General features: G+C 41.7%; 1 protein-coding gene across 6 annotated transcripts in view; it reads right to left on the bottom strand.

Moving 5' to 3' along the window:
- The window catches only part of SHISAL1 (shisa like 1), an 80,298-nt gene extending 62,120 nt beyond the window's left edge, over positions 1 to 18,178 (bottom strand). For 4 of the 6 annotated variants that reach the window (XR_010611346.1, XM_065672992.1, XM_065672985.1 and 1 more), the window contains exon 1: positions 17,302 to 17,484. The gene's annotated coding sequence lies outside the window, so the exon portion shown is untranslated. Of the gene's footprint in view, positions 1 to 17,301; positions 17,485 to 17,797 lie in introns of those variants that run through there. The other 2 variants (XM_065672972.1, XM_065672979.1) reach the window with 2 other exon arrangements.
- Positions 18,179 to 21,273: the final 3,095 nt, after the last annotated feature.

Below are 21,273 nucleotides of genomic sequence, written 5' to 3'. Positions count from 1 at the left end.
TCTGGAAACACTGTCAATTCTGTTACTCAGTGTCTTAGATATAGATGACTTTGCTAATGTCCACTTCATTTTAACCCACATCTATTTAATTGGAACCATGCAAAAAGCACCTTTAAACAATTTTCAGCAACTCACATCCCCGCTCCACAGTCTCCCATCTCTTAAGAATTTAAATACAACCATGGCTAATCTATGAGAACAAGCTACAGAATTTAAGACACTTAAAATCAATAAACAAAATATTAATTTACTTATTAGATTAACTAGCTAAACAATACTGCACATACCTGTGATAGTCTTTATCTGAAGTGTCAGCCTTGCTTCCTTTGCTTGCCCATGATCAATTTCATCAAAATGATGGACTCTGTATTTATCCAGTAACAGATATTAAGAGAGGGATATTGGGAACAAGTCTTCTGGATAAGCTTACATTATCTAAAGTAGGGTTTGCCCACTGGCTCTTTATGGTGGATTGACTAGCTGTGATCACTGCTCTTGCTTCTCACCTGTAGACACAACCTTGTAAAATGTCCAGCTCTTGTGGAAGAGACTACTGGGTCCCACGCTTCATTTCTAATATCAAGCACAGAACAGTAGTCCGAGACGAAAAACAGAACAAAACAAACCACACCATAATTACACTAGGACAAGAAATCTGTTGTCTATTCAAAGTCTCCAGAAGAAGAAGAAGAGTGAGAAATTCCCCAGCAGATATTTAGACATTCCAAGGACAACATTAATGTGATACAGGAAGAGAAATAACAAAGCATAAAATATTCAAGCACTCTGCAGTCTGCGCCTTAAAACACAGACTACAAGTGTCTTTAGTCATATGGATATCAGAGTAACATGTAAAAGCAAAGAGTGAATGCAACTACAGTATAAAAGAAGGCAAAACCTAAGACATTGGCTGAGAAGAGCCAATCAAATACATGAAAAGAGAATGAGGGGAGAAATCTGGAGACAAATGATTCCAAGCACTTCTTATAACTCAGGCAGCCCGAAGTTATGGCTAAAGCTGTTAGGAAACAGAATACCTTTATGGTACCCCTATAAAGAATGTATTCTGTGGATTATTTTCCCAGTAAAGAATCTAATTAAAGGAAATTCATAGATACTTTGATGAAATAAAATGTTAATACTGGCAATGCTGATGCTTTAATCTAGAAGAAATAACACAAGAGCATGACTAAAAAGTCTAAACAGCTCCGGAAAGAACTAGAATTCACAGAGTCAAAGAAGTAAGAAAAATCCCTAAAAATAACGTTAATAAATACCATATATGGAAATGGAGGCACCCCAAACTCTTCAGGTGACCACAAGGATGTCATGACAAAGGGATATGTAAATAACTCGAGTTTCTTCAATATCTGATCTAAGCTGCTATTATGTGATGTCGATGCTTAGCAATCATTCTGTCTCCTTGAGACAAACTCATGGGAAGACTTGCTAGACGGTAGTCCCCTGAAGTATTTTGTCCAGGTACACTCTGCAACTCCACAATGAACCGAATTCTTTGGCAACACCAATAACTGAAATTTGCCTTCCCAAACAGGTAACCCTAACCCATACCCAAGCCAAGATAATGACACAAGGAGGGAAAAACCCTAAACACCTGGTGACTCACTGAAGACATTGCTATTTTCCACATGGCCAAAACTTATGATTTATAAGGAAAGAAAGATTTGACACCTTAAAGATTTTTATCCTTGATTTTTATTTTGCGAGGAGATATATCTTGAGATTGCCTTACACAAGAAGCCCTATATCCCTAAGGACACACACCCTAGTTTTAAAGCACCCTGAATAACCATGGGGAATTCAGATCACTTTGAAGTTTCCTTCTGTCTGCACCAAGGGGGCCTAATTCCTACTTCAGACCAAAACACTGTATTATGAACAACAACCAAGTACCATTTCTGTCTCAGAAACTTTAAATCTGTACAAGAAACATAGCATAAAGTCATAGTGGAGAACTGTTTCACTGATGCCAGTTGAGAAAAAACAAAATTCTACAGAACCGAGCTGAAATGCATGTACTTTGTCAATGTTTCTACCATCAACCAATCAAATACCTGGCAGTAGTGTCATCCTACTAACAAGCTGCTGTGTTTCTAAGTTAATGGATTTCTGGTGGAGACAAACCTTAATTTCTTTTTTGTGATTCCAGCTCTCTTCTCCTCTTCTTGTCTACTTATCTTCTGGAACCACACATTCTGCTCCTCCCACTGTTGCCCTTGGATCTTGAAAACTGGTAAGACAGACCATCCACACTTCTGCTGTCATTACTCCTCCTGACCTCATTCGACTGTCAGGTTTTGCCCATTAAGTCTTTTAAGATTCTATAGCAGAAGGCAAAGAATGCACAGGCGTAACAGAAGAGTTTCTTGACCAATTTTGTTTTAGAGAATTTGGGAGTTCAAATTGTACAGAACCATGACAAGTCCCAAGATGTACATTCCTTTATACTGAGCTGACTCTTTCTTCAAACCACCTGCAGCTTGGCAGAACACTTTCTTGCCTTCACCCAAAAGTCATTCCAATAGAATCCATCACTCATGATGCTGAGTAACTGAGGGATAAAATGGCAAACAAAATTCATACTAGTAAATGCAAAACAAAGCAGGGAGGAAATGCTGTCTCCTTACCAGCTTTGCACAGTGGTGGGCTCCAACATGGGGTGGACTACTCCATATTGGAGAGCTATGAATGCTACTATGAAAAGTTTTGTGCATGTTAGTTGTATGCAGATGGCGATTTGGTACTCAGTAGCAGTCAGAAAGCAGACAGAATTTCAGAAGCTGCTTAGAAAAAAAGGGAACAAAAGAAAGCTCATGATGTCTTGGTACTAGTTTATGGTTTATCTATACATCTAGAGCTGGAAAGGAAACAGGAGGGAATGAAAATAATAGTAAGAGGTGTAGTATGTTTTCTGTTTGCAAGCATTTAAGCAGACTAGAAAGAATCATCTGGGAGAGAATCTCATAAATTCTATAAAAATCTACAAGTGGCATTGGCAAACCAACAGGCAACAATCATGCATCACTTCTTGTAAGACAAGTATTACAGTACTATCAGATAGTACTGTAATGCTAGTTCACTACGTTCACTTCTAGAGAAACACCTCCTTTGTGTTCCACACAGCATGCTATTTAATTGGAACTATTTAAAGAACAACTGAACAAATGTTATGGATAAAAACATCTACCAACAGCTATTAAAAACAAAACTATGACCTGTAATGCATAAGGTACCTGTGATGTAGATGCAGAAGCTGAGAAGATATATCTGGGGAAATATATTTGTCCTGTACTTACAGGATAGAATATCTAGCCCAGCCAGTAACAGACACATGGCAGCAAGCTAGATTGATGCTTAATCTCAGCCAAAACGTCCCCTCTTACACGCTTTTTCTGGATCATCTGCCCAATTCAAGAGCCACATGAAGCCCAGTCTCCTTACCCTGTCTGCCACCCCCACAGAATGCCTATACAAAAATAAAGCATTACTCTACAAGAACAGATCATGACTTCAAAGTCACCTTTTGATGGCTGCAAAGATCACAGTTTCTGAAACCTGTTGTACTAGAAGATATTGTCCAGGCTGTTTGAAAGACTTCTGGGCAAATACAAACTACCATAGCCTGGAGTTCTAAGGTTCAGCTACACGAACCCACGCTTCAAAGTGTCTTACTGAAGAGCTGACCCAGCTTTGGATTCTAAAACGACAGAGCACACTGAAATCACAAATTAGGGTCAGAGTACTCAAGAGAATTCTTCAAACGGGCTTTCACATCTTGAAAGCAGATTCTTGTTAAAGGACAAACTCACCATACTGATGCACAATTATTGTGTACTACTACTACTAGTGTATTGTGTACTACTATTGTGTACTACTACTTGTGTACCCAACTACTGTCTAGATAGTCAAAATTGCTCTCGCCCCTCCACAGGGTATACAGCCTGCAAAAGCTTCAGCAGACTCCTGTAAAGTTGTCAGCCTGCACTGCACACTGCTTAGGTTTTGACCTCTGTAGAATAAGGTCTTCAGGAAAAACAGAGTGGTGCAGTCCTAAACTTGTTTCTAGGAAACCAGCTGATGAATTTTGTAGTCATTATGAGATGAGAATGAGAATCTTCCCAGTTGTTCTGTTTGGTTGCTTGATTGTTTGGGGGTTTTTTTTTGGAAGGAATCTAATGCTGTATAGCTATTTATGCCTTACTTGTGTCCTGATGATCACCTGTGTTTTAAGGGTTTTACTTTCTATTGTATTGTGCTTTTTATGGGGGAAAATGATGAAGGTTTCACATCCTGGCAAACTTTGGTTTTCACCAAAATCTGACACAGCACACCACTAAAACAGCACTGTGCAGAACAAGTAGTTTAGTTTTAAATTGTAAGTGGTATTTTACTACTTCTGTCTTAAAGAAGCATGTTCTTCAGACATTATTTCACCCTTTTAATGTAGGAGATCTGCTGCTAACTACATTTTCACAAATCCTTCAATCTTATGATAGAACAAATTTGAGTATTGTTTAAGTGGTTGCTTATATATTTTAAATCATTGACATTTCTGCTTAGTTTTGCTGGAAAGTCTGATCCGCTTCACAAGGGAAAGGAGTCCAGAGCATCTGCCATCCCAATGAATGTCAATTACATTCATCACCATTTGGTGCTTCAAAATTCAGGCTCTGTATTTGTTACATCATGACATTTGTTAGCAGTAGCAAGCCATATAACACACAACTTGCTGTACTGGGTCTGCTTTGCTACTTATAGCTAAGCAATTTAATTTAGATTACATTCTTCCTTCTTCCCCAAATGAGCAAAACCGTCATACTGATGGACTGCATTCAGCATGGATAGAGAAACAACATGAGATAATTCTACCATATGACCAAACAGGTATCTATCAAAATTTTTACACTTCATATTAACAGCGTTTTCTGACATTGGATTGAAAAAGCTTGTGTGTCTATGATAAGTATAGAAAAGATACTAAGTTCTTTGAGGACCACATCTTAGCTCTTTGGTTTTTCAATGAAAGGTCATAGGTAGCTTACTCCATTAAAACAAGATTTGGGTATTTTTTTCATGGTTTCCTAAACTCTTCAACCTCTGTGAGTCTCTGGCTTCCCAGTCATGGAAAACGCTTTTGTGCAAGAAGACAGGGCTACTCTTCCTGAAAGAGGACTTTCAGTGATGACACCTGAAAACAAACCGATCATATCATGTGCTCAGCATCTCAATTCACAAGAAAATCCATGTTCTTTGTGTGTGTGTGTGGGGGGGGGGGGGGGCGGTGGTGTCCTCTGTATCAGAGCTTGGTTTTGGTTCCTGAAACTAGAACACCAAAACATATAGTTCATACTGGACAGAAAAAGAAAAGAAAAAGCAAAGGAAATAGGGATTAGGCTCATGAAACAGGAAAATAATCTTTCTGGTTCTGATCAGTATTGCATGAAACAAAACTGCTGCCACTGTTCCTAGTACCATTTCCTATCCAAGCTATGAAGAAGAAGGCGGCACAATAAATATTTCTGAGATAGAAGTCTGGCACATTTCGGAAGTGTGTAGGCGACTGCTGGACACCAAAGCTCTATTAGCCCAGCCCACACACCACCAGTATACTGCAAAACAGTCAGTCCTGATTTTGGTAATTAAAATAAATGACAAGAATTCCATTATTCTCCACTACATGCCTGCCTAAGCTCGTCTGAAGAGGGATACATGACTGTCAAGGCAGACAAAACAAAAAGGGAAGAGCAAGTTCAGAAACTAACTGAAGAGAAATCTTGCTTTGATTGTGATGAATGGCAGCACTACAGTTTCATTTACATTATTTATTTCATACAGGGCTTTGTTGTAATATAAAACTATTATGCAGAAGGTTGCAAAAACAATGCTTGCTTTTAAAGCCTAATTATCAAAATAGACAAGAATATGAACACATCCTGCTTAAGAAAAGTCCTGACTTCATTGAGAATATTGCTCCTCTTTTACCTTTCCTTAAAAAAAAAATCACGTAGCACTGAGTCTTGATGAGGGCTTATTGTGAGATAAATGCAGAAAAGGGCACTTCTGAAAAGCACGTCTGTGCTATTGAAGTTCTTGCTGGATGTTTTAAAGTTGGACTATAATTCTCAGTGATTTAAGACTGTTGGATTAAATCTCATACATCAGAGAAGACTAAAAGAAAAAAATAATCTGAAACGTTTAAAGCTGTGAAGCCTTATGAACACATTTATTCTATATTTCCATCACTGCAGTAAGTTTAGAGTGGTGTTACTTATGTTCAATAGGTAAAGTAACAGATTTTGTTTCCTGTTAGTTCTCAGCCATTTTGACTCATTTTCATGGTCCTGCAAATCTTTCACTGCAGCCTAAACTCAGAAGATTTAAGTAGAAGATAGGTGGAGTCAGAAAATTGTTATAACGGTTACAAATTGTGGAACAAAATTGCCATAAGCATTGACCACGTTGCACCCCTCATATTATCACTGAGAGATTAAGCCAATTACAAGAGCAGAAAATGAACCCAAGTAATGCAAATTAATTTTAATGAGAGCTGCGCATGTATGCCTGTATGTGTGCATGTGGACAGATATTTATTTCTCTTATGTATAATAGATTCTAGGAAAAACTAAAAAAGGAAATAAGCTTTGGACTATGGCCTTAGGGCTTAAATGACTAATGATGGATAGAACTTTCCCTGCTAGGAATATGTTACAGTGAGAAAGAAGATAGACTGTCTAACAAAGACAATTAATGGACCGAACACCACTCTGCTGAGAATGGCACAAAAATGTGGGAAGCCAATGATAAAGAGTAGAAAGGCAAAAGAGGTATTATTACTGCCAATTTCCTTCTTCATAAATTTTTCATGGTTGTATTTAGACTACTGGCCAAGAATGCATCCTGATTCCTGCAAAGGGTTCCCCCAGCAAGATATTGCTTTCACAATAGCATCCCTCAGACACAGGGGGCATGACCCTGCTGCCATTCAAATAATTAGGAATTTACCCATGGACTTATAGAAGTAGGATACATGTCTTGAAACACAGTTATTCCATGCTAAAGAAATATTTGTTCAGCAATTCTACATCTGTGCTCTTCTGCTCTGAAATAAAAGTGAATTGGTTCTCTGTTGCACTATGGGCAATTTATAAATACAGTTCTATGTGTGAGGCTTCTAAAAAGTAATTATCATCAGCAATATATGATGTGAGTTTCTTATGTAAAATTATTTTTCTTATGTAAAACCTCTAGGGTTTCAAGGGAGCTGCTTTTGACTGACACTAATCAAGAGATAAACAGTGAAACTCACCCTAAGTGAAAAGTGAGCAAAAATGGGAAGAAGAGCGACTGAGCCTGATCTTTACAGCAAAGATGTTAACTGCATAGCAATTTGTACACCCTGTTGCCATTCTAGCAATAGAATAACCTGAAAACTGTCAAAAATCACAGGTTAGAAACAGAAGAGCACCAAGCCCACAGGACCCTTTTCAGTTGACACCAGTCCTTGAAGGGCTATGGATGTGGCTCAGTAACCAATGTGCTGGCTAATGCGCCTGCAAGACAGCAATCTTTCTGCAAGCCAGTTACATGGCTACCGAGTTACTTCATGTAGGAATTCGTAGATTTGCCCAAACGTAGACAAGAGAGGCTGCAACACAAAGCAATAATTAACAGTCTCAAACTTGCGTGTATAGAATCTCCTTGCATAGCTGGCTGTGCAATTGTTCATTTTCTGGCTAGAGTCCAGATTTCTAAATCCCTGCCAACAGTATTTCTAAAAATGAAAATTCAGCAATATCTTAATCAAGGAAATGCTGCCATGTCACACTTTACAACAGGATCACAATGAATTACTCTTAAAACTCCACACAATCAAAAAAAGATAACAAGCATGATTATATTGAACTTGCTCCATAAAAATGGTTTCAGTGTTGAGAATAGACACTCACTGATTTCTCTCATGACTTTTCAGTTCTAGCTCAATCTGTCAGTAAGCAGCTCTCCCAAGAAGCCAGATACGTAACCAGTGTTTTATTCAGGTCAGGGCTCCTGCACCACATATCCCTAATGGGAATTTAGCTGCTCGTATAACAGACAATATGATATCTAGAAGAATTAAAGTCTGAATCCCCACCCCAAAAAATAGTAATGAAGATCATCCTCTGAAGATGTTCAGTTTCCATTCATACATGCTTGACTTTTCCCCCCCTTTTGGATAGCCTTAAGTTCTTCATGACTATGAAAGTTTGGACTGACACTATTTCTGCCTGTGGTCTTATGATGGGTCTTTACAGCTTTCGAGAAAATCAGTCAGCTTTGTGTTCAAGTTCTCCGCCTGGGATATTTGTGCCTTTAGAAATAGAAATGTTTTATTGCTTTAGAATAGAAAGTTTGGTCTATTATCTCGTCATATTTCTGTCCAAATGGCATGCCATGGTTATACTGAAAAGACAAGACAAGAACAAAGAACTTATTAACTCTGCAAGACAATGCCAGTAGTCTGGATTTCAATGCATGTTGAACATTAATATATGGCATTCAAGAGAAAGTGCTTGAAGCAGACACAATCTCCTCAGAAAAATTGATCTCTAAAGAATTTTGACTATGTTTTGAATGTTAAAATATGAACGACCTGGACAATGACGTAACAGCAAAATACGTCAGCCACATACTTAAGAAAACAACGCTGAGAATTATTGGGCAGGGGAGTAAGTTGAGAAGAATTTAATAAATGTTGATGCTATTAGGACACTACAGGGAAAAACCCTGCAATCACAGAATCACAGAATCACAGAATCCCAAGGGTTGGAAGGGACCTAAAAAGATCATCTAGTCCAACCCCCCTGCAAGAGCAGGGTAACCTACAGTACATCACACAGGAACTTGTCCAGGCGGGCCTTGAATATCTCCAGTGTAGGAGACTCCACAACCCCCCTGGGCAACCTGTTCCAGTGCTCTGTCACTCTTACAGTAAAGAAGTTCTTCCTGATGTTAACGTGGAACTTCCTATGCTCCAGTTTACACCCATTGCCCCTTGTCCTATCACTGGATATCACTGAAAAAAGCCTAGCTCCATCATCCTGACACCTACCCTTTACATATTTGTAAACATTGATGAGGTCACCCCTCAGTCTCCTCTTCTCCAAGCTAAAGAGACCCAGCTCCCTCAGCCTCTCCTCATAAGGGAGATGTTCCACTCCCTTAATCATCTTTGTGGCTCTGCGCTGGACTCCTTCAAGCAATTCCCTGTCCTTGAATTGAGGGGCCCAGAACTGAACACAATATTCCAGATGCGGCCTCACCAAGGCTGAGTAGAGGTGGGAGATAACCATGCTTCACCTGGTAATCAGAGAAAACCGTATTCTCTCTAGCTAAAAATTGTGTGAAAAAGCAGCCCAGAAGCTCTGATGTTTGGGAAAGGCAGATGCACTATCTGTGTGACTCAAGTGACCATCTTCCCACTGCTTCCTTGCATGTTTCAGCTCTATTTGGACAGAAAAGAGACTTTCTAGTGGCAAAAGTAATGGAATACAGGGATTTTGGAAAACAAATGAGGAACTGTAGACACGTATGAGTTAGGTTTGGCAGCCCCCTACCTCCAACAGGCTCTAGGTACTTCATTTCAACCCCTTTTAAAGAAGAAGCCTATAACTGAAAAGATTTTGTTGTTAAATGAAGCGTAGGAATGTCAGCAAGGGTAAAATGAAGGGTGCAGGAGGAGTGAAAAAATTAATAACCACATGGAGAAAAAAGTGATAGTTAGGAACCAGTCAGTTCTCCTTGGTAGCTTCCAACTGTCTCCACACGAGTGTGGGAAAGTGCCTTTAGCTTCTTCAGGTAAACTGAAATCCCACTGCCTTTTCTGCTTGGCATAGTAAAACCTCTAGAAAATAGCGTAACAACTATTATATCACACTTCACTGCTTCTGGAATTCCATGCCTGATATAATCTAAAGGGCCTGAATAGTGTCCATTAGAGTAAGTAGGATTTTATCAGTAACGAGATCAAGCTTCAGTTGTTTCTCAGGGCAGAATTAGAGCTGGTAACAGTCCACAGTCCTGCCAGGAATGCCAAGGTTTGTTGCTTGCAGTGCTTGGTCTGGTTTTCTAGCTGTTGAAGTATGTTTAGGAACACATTTTGTTCCTACGGAAATCAGTGAGAATTCTGTCCTTTACTCCAAACGCAGCAGGAACAGACTCCCCATCTGCAACATCAGACATCCCAGCATAAAGTGACAAAATTGGGTGCGCCTGCTAAACCTCACTAGAGTGGAAAGGTCAGGCTACAAATTAAGAGACTCAAAAGGAGAAACATGCAATCTGTTTCTGGGGCTGCTGCACATGCAGAGGTGAGGTCTCTCTCTGTCCTTAACCCCAGAGAGCATCACAAATCTATACCTTGGCTTCCACTCTGCACGAGCAGCCTCTTGGGTACTGCACTCAGAGCGTGTCTCCTGCAAGTGAAACAGCCTAGGCAAACCAGTGCTACCATAAAATCAATGTTACATTATGCCAGTTGAAGATAAAAGGCAGTTCAGAAGCAGTATCTTAACAGTTGAGATGTTCAGGTGGCTTAACAGAGCCACCTGAAATTGCTAAAGTACTCAGTGGCTTTTCTCTCTAGGTATTATATATTGACACTGGGTACTGATCTGTAAGTGGGGAACATGCTGCTTTTCCTGCTGCTTATTGATTTCTCAGGAGTAGGGTGTTCCTTTTTTACATTTTGGCAAATAGTATATGCACATCTGGTGGACCAATCAAAGCAGAAATCCATCTTCTTTTGAACTGCTAGCAGATAAATTTGCCTACGTTTTTCCAATTATCAGAAAGGGAAAGAAATATCATTTTTTCCTCCAGGGCTTTACATCTGAAGTGTTCCAAAGTCTGCACTACGCTGCTCTTAGATTTTTCAAGATTTTTCTCCCAAGAGCAGAGGCTTCTCAAGTCTACTGGATATTATCCAGATACCAGAGCAAAGATATGATATGGCAAAGAAACTGTTCATGTTTTTTTGCCTCTATCTCTAGACACTAGTTAGCTTTTTTGAATTGGAATTGCAACACTTATATCTCCCATTGCCAGCGGATGAACTCTTTACAATCAAGGCAAATGCACAGAGATAATGAAGACTTCATACAGCAGCAACTATAAAGGCCAGCAAACAGCTCTGTCTTTGTTTTTATGGTCTTTGAAAGAATTCTTTTTATTTAGTGTTTCTGGAGCAGTAAGACAGTTTGATCTGCTTGCTCTCAGACTTGATCCACGCTAACATCTGCGATTTGGCTTCTGCTCTTACTGGACTTCTGGTGATTATTAACACTACTAGCTATTACTACCCATAACTCTTGTAATGCCTGTCTGTGCTGAGTGCCATATTTCTTCCTGCATTTTTAAATCCTTATAAAAACTTTCATGCATTCTACTCCTTCATGCAGGAGGGCCACATGTTAGCAGGACTCTGTGAGAAGGAAGATTTACTTTGATCTTCAGACTTCCTATAATCTCTACTGCAGCAATGTACAAATTGATCGTTGGCAGAGGTCTACAACAACTGAACTCCGTTATTGGTTTGAGCAATGCAAAGGTTTGGAAGTAACTTGAATTTGTTGTCTCTTTTCATCTACTTTGTAAGTAGAAAACACACCCAGGTCCAAAATTTGCAAAGTGACTAGAAAGTTTGTTCATGTGAACTTGCAGGTGTGCAAAATGTGGAAGTTTAGAGACCTGGGAGAGATTTCCCTCCAGAACACATTTAAAAAAAAAACAACGACAACAAATATTTCCTGGGTTGTTTCAAGTTTAGGTCTTAAGGGTCTAAGTAATTTTGAAAACAGTTTATTAAAAATATGGCAAGCAACTGACAGGTTGGAAAGGAGCTTTTCTACATACTGAAGAATTCTCATCTTTAAGAAGAACAAAATGATTCAAACAGAAGACTTATTTCACTTTCCACTCGTATGTGGAAATGCATTCTTTGTTCTACCTTAAATTTGCCAGCTAAATTCTGATGAAAGACGGAAGTGTATCTACCATGTATAACAGCAGAGAGAAAACTTTAAAAGTCAGTTTTTCCTCTTTCAGAGGAAATAACCCTGCCTGAATCTAAATCTAGTTTGTCAGAAAACATCAGTATTGATTAGCATAGTGATTTTAAAAAGTAATGCCAAACAAAAAAACATGGCTGAACCAAAACTATCGCATTCTGAAGTGTAAACATTTTATAGTAGTTTATGAAGAACGTAATTCAACTCTGAACAGGAATAATACAGAAGGAGTTCTCATACCTTCCTAACAACATTAATCATTTCTGTCAAATGAAGCTGTGTGGTTTTTTAAGATCAAAAAATACTTGGAATCTCATATGGGCAGTGGGATTGATGTGTCCTCAGCAAGTTTGCCAATGACACCAAGCTCAGTGTTTCAGTCAACACGCTGAAGGGAAGTGATGCCATCCAGAGGGACTTTGATACTCTTGAGAGGCGGTGAACTCATGAAGTTCAACAAGACCAAGTGCAAGGTCCTACCTGTGGGTCAGGGCAAACCCAAGCACAAATAAAGGCTGGGCAGAGACTCTATTGAGAGCTGCTCTGAGAAGAAAGTCTGGGGGTGTTGGCTGATGAGAAGCTCAACGTGACCCAGCAGTGTGTGCATGCAGCCCGGAAACTAACTATATGCTGGGTTGCATCAAAAGGAGCGTGACCAGCAGGTCTAGGTGGGTGATCCTGCCCCTCTACTCTGCTCTCGTGAGACCAGATTTGTAGTACTGTGTGTAATTCTGGGGCTTCCAACACAAGAAGGACATGGCTCTCTGTTGGAGCAAGTCCAGAGGAGGACCACAAAGATGATCAGAGGGCTGGAACTCCTCTCCTATGAAGACAGGAGGAGAGAGCTGAGCTTGTTCAGCCTGGAGAAGTCTCTGGGGAGACTTTGCAGCAGCCTTCCAGTACCTTTAGGTAGTTTATGGGGCCTAAAAGAAATCTGGAGAGGGATTTTTTACAAAGGCATGTACAGATAGGACAAAGGTGAATGGCTTTAAACTGAAAGATGTATATTAGATATCACGAAGAAGTTCTTTGCTGTGAGGGTGGTGAGGCACGGTAACAGGTTGCCCAGAGAAGCTGTGGATGCCCCATGCCTGGAAGTGTTCAAGGCCAGGTTGGATAGGGGCTTTGAGCAACCTGGTCTAGTGAAAGGTGTCCCTGTCTGTGGCAGAGGGATTGGAACAAGATAATCTTTAAGGTCTCTTCCAACCCAAACCATTCTGTGAATCTATCTGCCTTTACCTTTCCCCCTACCAAAAACACTAGAGAATGAAAAAAGGAAACAAAACAAACCGAAGCAAAAATCAAGATTTCACTTTGAAACTTTTGTACTGGTTTCTGCACTTGATGACCCTTTGTCACTAATATGCATATTTTAAATTAATGATGGCTTTATTTTTACTTGCTGAAAACTAGTATGTTCAACCTGACAGCAAACACGTGTTCAGGAAAGCAGTAATGAGCCATTATTTAGTCTCTAATCCTTGGAGGATAGATCTGTGAACTTCTTCTCTGAAAGAGGTTTTCTTCAAATATATGTAGCAATGGGAATTTTAAGGAACTAACATTAGCTGCAACTCCTCTGTTACATCTTCACACTGAGCTATAACAATCTTACTGCCTCTCAGACAGTAACTAGCGATCATGCAAAGATCACAATGACCGATACAGGAAAAATGCTGGCTATCATTTCTTGTTATTGTACTGCAGTAACATTTTGCAGTTGAAGAAGCATCTGTCTAGGCACAAGATATGCACGTAACAAGACTGTGCATTGAGGATCCTACGCTCTAGATAGGCAAGACTGAATGATAAATAGGGGCAGGAAGACTAGAGAAAAAATTAAATAGAGGGCTGAAATGATTTGTCCAGAGTAGATAAGTTAGAGAAAAGAGCTCAACTACCTCTACTAGATACAGGTCCAGCATCTTATTCACCTCAGTTGAGGGACTTATAACACCAGAGAAACAAACAATACTAACTTTATTTCCGCATACCAGCAAAGTTTGAGCAATATGCAACTTGAGCATTATGTAGCTTGAATATGAACACCATTAAAACCATTTTTGCTTGTGAAAACCAGGGTACATTACGTCCAAGTTACTTTGATATAATACTGAATAAAATACAAATCAATACCATCATTGTCCTGGAATCAGCAGTAGCAGTCATTTTTCTCAGTCTTAGTAGCTGGTGCAGTGCTGTGGTTTTGACTTTCAGCCTGGAAACAGCGCTGATAACACCAATGTTTTTAGTTACTGCTCAGTAATGTTTACTCTGACCAAGGACTTTGTGAGTCTCATGCTCTGCCAGGGAAGAGGGGAAGCTGGGAGGAAGCAGAGACAGGACACCTGACCCAAACTAGCCAAAGAGGTATTCCATACCACAGCACATCATGCCCACTATATAAACTGGGGGCAGTAACCTGGAAAGTTTTGATAACTGCCGGGATCAGGCTGGGTATCGGTCAGCAGGTGGTGAGCGGTTGTATTCTCTTCCCTTGTTATTCCCCTTATCATTATTGTTACTGGTGGTAGCAGCAGTGATTTGTGTTATACTTTAGTTACTGGACTGCTCTTATCTCAGCCCGTGGGAGTTACATTCTTTCCATTCTCCTCCCCATCCCTCTGGGAGTGGAGGGAGGAAGGGGGGGGGAGTGAGCGAGAGCTGCGTGGTACTGAATTACCAGCTGGGCTTAAACCACGACAATTATCTATATCTATAGATTTAGCCTTCACATCTCTGTACTTTTTCCTACTCCTTCAAATAGAACACCTTTACCAGTGACAGCTCAGATGTCTTCTCGCAATTTTAAGTGAGCATTGTCCTGAAAAAAAGTATTATAAAAGTAATACAAGCTTCTTATGGAATATTTTTTTTCTTGCCACCCTGTTATCAGTCTTAAAAAATAAGATTAATATTTCCTTTTTTTTTTTTTTTTTTTTTTCCTCTCATGGCAATAAGGGTCTGAGAATTGAGCTGACATATCTTGTTCTTAGTATCATCGATAATAGACTGGTGATAGTAAGACTGAGCTTTGCAGAGGACATAAAGCACAGACTAAAATCTAAATCACTTTCTCTTTACCTGTATTGACTGTGTAGCTCTAAGCAGTAAAAATTGAATAGGCTGGTATGGAAATTTCAGTCAATGACATCCAAAGGGGACAAAGTGCTGACTAAGATGCCATTTCTTCTACTTTCTCTTCATGGGATTGTCACAAAATTACATCACTGGTATCTTCACTGGTAATGGTCAAATGGTCCTCAATTCACAAGAAATATTTTGAGACAGACGTCTCACTATTAAGCTGCTAAAACCTCCAGAATCCTGCAAGCAAAATAAATATTCTAGAGAATCAATGCCTGTTAAGTAGAACTTCAAAGTGCTATTTGCCTACTGATATTAGAAAACACAAATACATTTGGAATGAGGCATGTTTTAGCACTCTGTTGAGCTGAGCTAGCGATAGACTCTTCCATGCAGTATGAAAGAGTTATTTTATAGTTTATTCACTTAAAAGGAGCATTTCAAGGAAGGAAAATGTAAGCTTCTTACTGAAGTTCCCCAATTATTATAACTTACTACTCCTGTCCTCTAAAATGGTCACAGCTGAACATCTCTCAAGCAGTGTTTTGGTTTGGAACTGTATATTCCTATTTCTTACACACTCCCAGTGCTTCTCAAAGAAACACCACATATTACAATGTTTCTTGGAAAACAATGAAAAGTGGCAGAACAGTTTCAGATGTTTAACTTGACTTCTAGTTAAAAGTGTGCATTTGCTCACTCTCTTCCTCAAAAAAGGCACTGAAGTTCCTCTCAGGGTGCAATGCTAAGGCAAGTGGTCAAGACTGGAATTCAGTTTTGTTGTCTTTTCTTTCATTACTACTCTATCTTCTTGCTAGATATACACTCTATATCATAGTACATACTCCTACAAATTAAGAATGCTAAAGATTCTCCTTTTTATCTGACTCTGATGCAGTTAACCAGGAAAGCAGTGGCTGATAGGTAAATGGGATTAAGAATTGCTGATTTCAGCTAGATGACAAAAGTACACATCATCTGAAGAGCTAACATGACTGTGTCATGTTAAATAAAGACTGAAGTTAAAAAGTGAGGGATGTAAAAGATATGTTTAGTCCTCATAACAGAAAACAATATATTCAGTTTTAACCCTATTCCATCTTAGAAGTGTTTTGCTTAATTAGCTCAGAGCACTTCACAGGTACAACTGGGCAGCTTTTCCTTCTGTTGAGACAAGGTGGAATATGAGGATGTTAAGAGACCTGTCAAGGTCACACCACAAGGTGACAAAGTTACACAATAAGTCACTACTGATTCCCAGCTCTCCTAGAGCAATAAAACTACAGAGACTGCAATACGATGCTTCTCAAAGGGTTCTGAGGTACCGTATGATATACAAAGGAAAAGATTACAAACACCACACTTTTCAGCTCTAACATGTCTAAGGAGTACTTCGAACAAGAAACAAGTCAAACAGCATCTTAGGCTCAGCTTTATAGCTAGAGGAGATACGGCAGCAAAACGAGTACTAAGAAATCTTGTATAACTCATGCACTTGCTCAATCCCTTCCATATATCATTAACTAAGTCTGGGTAAATAACTGAGCGTTAGAACATTGAGTAGGGCCCACAGGATCACCCAGGGTTTATTACCTTGGTTTTTTTTTCGGTGGCAAACCACGATACTAGTACGAATACGGCTCGTGAAAAGTAAAACAAAATAAAACGGGCAAACAGACAACCCAAAGGCTCAGAGGGGTCCTGTTGTCATGGAAACAAGTCACCACTAATGAGCTTTCCAAGACATGAGTGATTAATACCTGAGTCCTGTAAATAAATATTGATTCAAAACCCAAACACACACACATCACGAACCGTCTGCCAGCAGCCCAGTTAATGGGCAAACAAGACACCCATCCCGCAGTTTGCGCTCTCCATCTCCTGAGCCGCGCTGTTTATAAACCACCGCCTTGCCGGCCTTCCCCTGCGGGAGGCATACAAAGTTTCCGAAAGGCGAGCTGCCGGCTGACAGCAGCAGGGACAAAGGCGGCGATGGGCCGGGTTAGCACCGATGCCCTGCTCCTGGCCGGCGAGCAGAGCTGCCGGGAACCGGGGCACGGCGCCTGTAGGTCTGCTCTCAGGTAGCGCCCGGGAGTGAACAGAAGCGCGATCCGAGACTCCCCCACCCCGATACAAGCCAACCACTAACCTTGCGCTAAGTCTCTCTCCGGTCACAGCCACTTTTTCCAACGAATCACGAAGGAAACCTCGCCACCGACGCGGGACCGGGGGCAGCAGCGGGGGTACCACCGACCTCAGGGAGCTGAGCGCGGTGCTTTAGTCCACGAGCTCAAGAGCCGCCACCTCCTTCCCCATCTCTCCGCTCTGCGACTCCCCCGTCCCCCTTCAGTCCCCGCCTGCTTCTCCACCTTCTCCTTCGTTCCCCCCGCCTCCGTTCCAACCAGCTGCTCTCCCTCCACCTGGGAACGGCTCTCCAGGTGCCTCCCTACTCGCACTTCCGTCCCCTCTACGCCATGAAGCCGGCTCCCGCTGTCCCGCACCTCAAACTTCCCCTCACGAGCACCCGACGCCCCCTTCCTGCCACGGGGCAGGGAGCGCGCTGCCCGGCTCTGCTAGAGATATCGCTGCTCGGAGCCGTGTCCCTGCTCGGGGAAGGGCAAAGCCGCTCGGCGGTGGCCACTCACCTTAGGAAAGCCCGGCGGCATCCCCCGGGGGTGCGGGCTGGAGGCAGCGCGGGTGGCAGCCGCGGCATCACCGATGGAGGTGATACCCAGCAGTGTGTGGGGCGCTCCTCATGCCCTCCTCCTCCTCCTTCTGCGCGGCTCGCCGAGCAGAGACGCGCAGCTCAGCTGCTGCCGGCACTGGCCGCCCTCCTGCGGGAGGGAGCGCACTTCGGCTTCCCACGGGGAAGGAAGGGCGGGATGGGAGAATTTGCAGGTGAGATGCGAGCTGCGTGCGGAGCCGCTCTCCGGTGCCCGCGGGGCGGTTCCCCCACTGAAATTGGTCTCTGTACTGGCGGCTCGGCCCCCCTTCACGGGGGGCAGGAGGTGACGGTGCAGCGGGTTCCCCCCGGCCGGAGCTTTAACACGCCCCACACGCCGCTCCCTACCCCCGCTCGTACGAGGGGATTAAGTGTACTTTCAATTTTAAAGAGCATTACATTAATAAAGAGCGATGCGGTGCTTTTAAATCACTCTCGGAGCGTTCAGAAGCAATCCTCTCCGGGAACAGTTTAATCGGAGGGATCAAGGCTCGGGCGCCACGTCCTCCGGTGCCTCAGGCGCAGCTTGCTCGCCCGGGGGCCCCGAGAGCTGAAACTCCAGCTGCTTCTGGTTCCTTAAGGAAACGCGTTGTAAACTAGGAGCGAGGCGGGGGGGGGGGGGGGGGGGGGCTGCTCGGGGGCCCTGCCGTTTGTCCACCTGTCCGTGCGTTCGTCCGTCCTTGTGTTCCCGCTGTGCCAGCGAGCACTTGCTGGAGCTGGCAGGCACCGCATCGTAGGGGAGCGGCGAGCACCGGCCTCGCCTCAGCATCAGCGTCAGAGCTGAGAGCCCTGCGCCGGGCTACGAATTAAATCAGCCTCGGACAGACAGGGTCTGTCCGTTTAGCGCGAGTTCAGGATGAGGTGCACGCTTTAGAGCAGTAGAAGCCTCATTTTTTCACAGCGTGACCCTAGCAGACACACAGGGGCAGAGCAGTGCAAGCCCCCTGTCTCTGCTATGAGAAGTGACACGAAAACACATCTGCACGCATAGCATGCCCCTTGCTGCTGCAGCAGCAGAAAGGCCCCCTCTAAGGCAAAGACTGCAAGAACTCTGGGAGAGAAAGAAGATGTACATGGACTGTTGGGCTCACTCTAAAAATGGCTAAATCTTCCTCTCCTCTCCCTCCCTCCTTTTGCACCACAGCTCTGTAGCCCAACAGGTGGTCATGACTCAGAGGAGGAGACTGCTCTAAACCGATGTCTATAAATGATCTCATATGAATTCAAATTATAATAAAACCTATTTTTCAGTTACATGCTAATGTGTAAGCAGGGAGCTCCACTGTTGCAAAAATTATGACTCTTGCCCACCACATGTACATTATTTATCGTTTGGGGATGTGGAGCTATGTTTAAATAAGGCTGTTTGATAACATAATCTGGATGTTCTACACTGCTATCCTATAATTATGCTTTGGAAGAAGTAAAGCATTATTTCTTAACCCTAGTCTCTCTCCCTGACATGTTTTAATTCATAGTCTTGTGTGAAACTACATGTTTTGGATATTCAGTCAAGTGAAAAGTGCTTTCTGCACAAGCATTGCACATGGAAAGCAGCCACCACAGGTATACTTCTCAGATCAGGAAAGCATATATGCTGTGACATTCTTCACATTAGAAAATTTACTCAGTTGTTTAAAAACAGTAAGTTGAACAATTTCAGTGACTAGGTGGGCTGCTGTTATTTTTTCATACAATAATGACAGAGCATAGGACTGGTGGACTACCAGCTCCTCTATTAGTTTTTATCTTACAGTTGTGTAGTATGGCTGATTCCTCCATTTCACTAAACCCAGAGAGGACGAGGGCAACAAGTTGTTCTGGTCCCTATTTTTCCTTTCTTTCGTCTTTATAAGCAGATGGCATCAAGGAAGCTCTTCCCACATAGACACAAAGATTCAAAGCCATTCTTGTGGAGTACGCGGGCTTCCACCGCTTCCACATTTTCTTTTGAGCTTCTCTTTCTATTAGAGTGACACACTACCAACCTCATCCATTTCACTGTTGTGTGACCAAAGGAAAAGCTATGGCCAGAGTCTCCTAAATGGTTCTGTATTACTGATGCCTATTTCCTAAGAAGCAGACATTTTCAAGTAGGTATATGTGTGAGGGGAAAGAACAGGAGGCAGGGTGTTTATTTTTATTTGACTCTATTTGAGGGAGAGAAAGAAATGCTGGACTTTTACTGGTTTGAGCTTTCAGTTGGCTTTTGGTCAGATCCCAAATCCACAGGGCTGAAATGCAACGCACAGTAATAGGAAATGCAAATTAGGACAAGAAATGAAAATTAAATCCTGATCAGTGATTCTGCCATCCCATGCTAATGCCAGATGCAGCAACCAAACGCTTGTGTCCCAACAGCCTCATCATCATCTGCTTGATGTAGTGTGGCTCTTTTGCAGTGAATACAAAATAAAACCAATCTGATATTTTAGGTAGGTAGTAGATGTTTCCTATTTTTCTGAATAGCTACAAGTCTTCCTGCAGTAGCACTCCTTTCCTTTAATAAAAGCTGTTTAAAACCATGACTCCTATCACTGTTTAAACTTCAAGTATGTATCGGGTATGTAGAGTGACACTGAATATAAGACAAGTGAGTGATTTACTTATTACTCTTGCCTGGAAGCTGTATTAGGACCAGGTTTCCTGAGCATGGCAGTGTTCATGATTGAGCTTATACTACTTCAAGGTTTCAAATTTAAAGCTCTATATAAAAACTCAATAGATGGTTAAAATCCAAGCAGTGATTGCTTGTGTAATTGTGGTATAAAGAAGCCTTGAATGGGAGCCTCGTTTGGGCCTTGAGACGGTACCACAGTAAATAACATAATCATGAAAAATAGCATAGAGCCACTATTCAAAGATTCCTTTTCTCCCTCTGAAGTTAGAGGAAAGCACTTTTTTTAAGTTCACAACATCTGAGTAGCTAATTTACTGTTTTAGCCACTTATGGGCTAGCTCTGCTGGCTCACATAAATAACTTTGCTCACAGGGGAAGTCCCACTGACTTCAACAAGAACAAGATCACACCCTAGGTTTTACAGTACAGAACTCTGCTGAAGCAGCCATGTCAGAGGCCAAAGGCTGTGATGATTTGCACGCATGAGTTATGCATAAAGATAAGCATATGTGTAAGTCTTTGTGGGACTGGCCCCAAATTTCTCAGGTTTTCATGACTAAAGATTGTACTTTGCCAAAACCAACAAGGCTGTATTGTTCCATCCTTGGAATTCCATACGCTTTTGCCTTCTGTATAACTGTTAACATACACACAGCTTTTTTTTCCTAGGCCACGTCAGGAAATCTTAATCATGCATTATGAGCACAGAATTATAGTGCATGTCAGTATCCAACCAATATTTTAAATGGCTAATTCACCTTTTTTAGTATTTCAAATAG

This window comes from Lathamus discolor, chromosome 1 (genome assembly GCF_037157495.1).
Source record: "Lathamus discolor isolate bLatDis1 chromosome 1, bLatDis1.hap1, whole genome shotgun sequence".
NCBI classification, from domain to species: domain Eukaryota; kingdom Metazoa; phylum Chordata; class Aves; order Psittaciformes; family Psittacidae; genus Lathamus; species Lathamus discolor.
The sequence above is the reverse complement of the archived record's forward strand: the minus strand, read 5'-3'. Positions and strand labels throughout refer to the sequence as shown.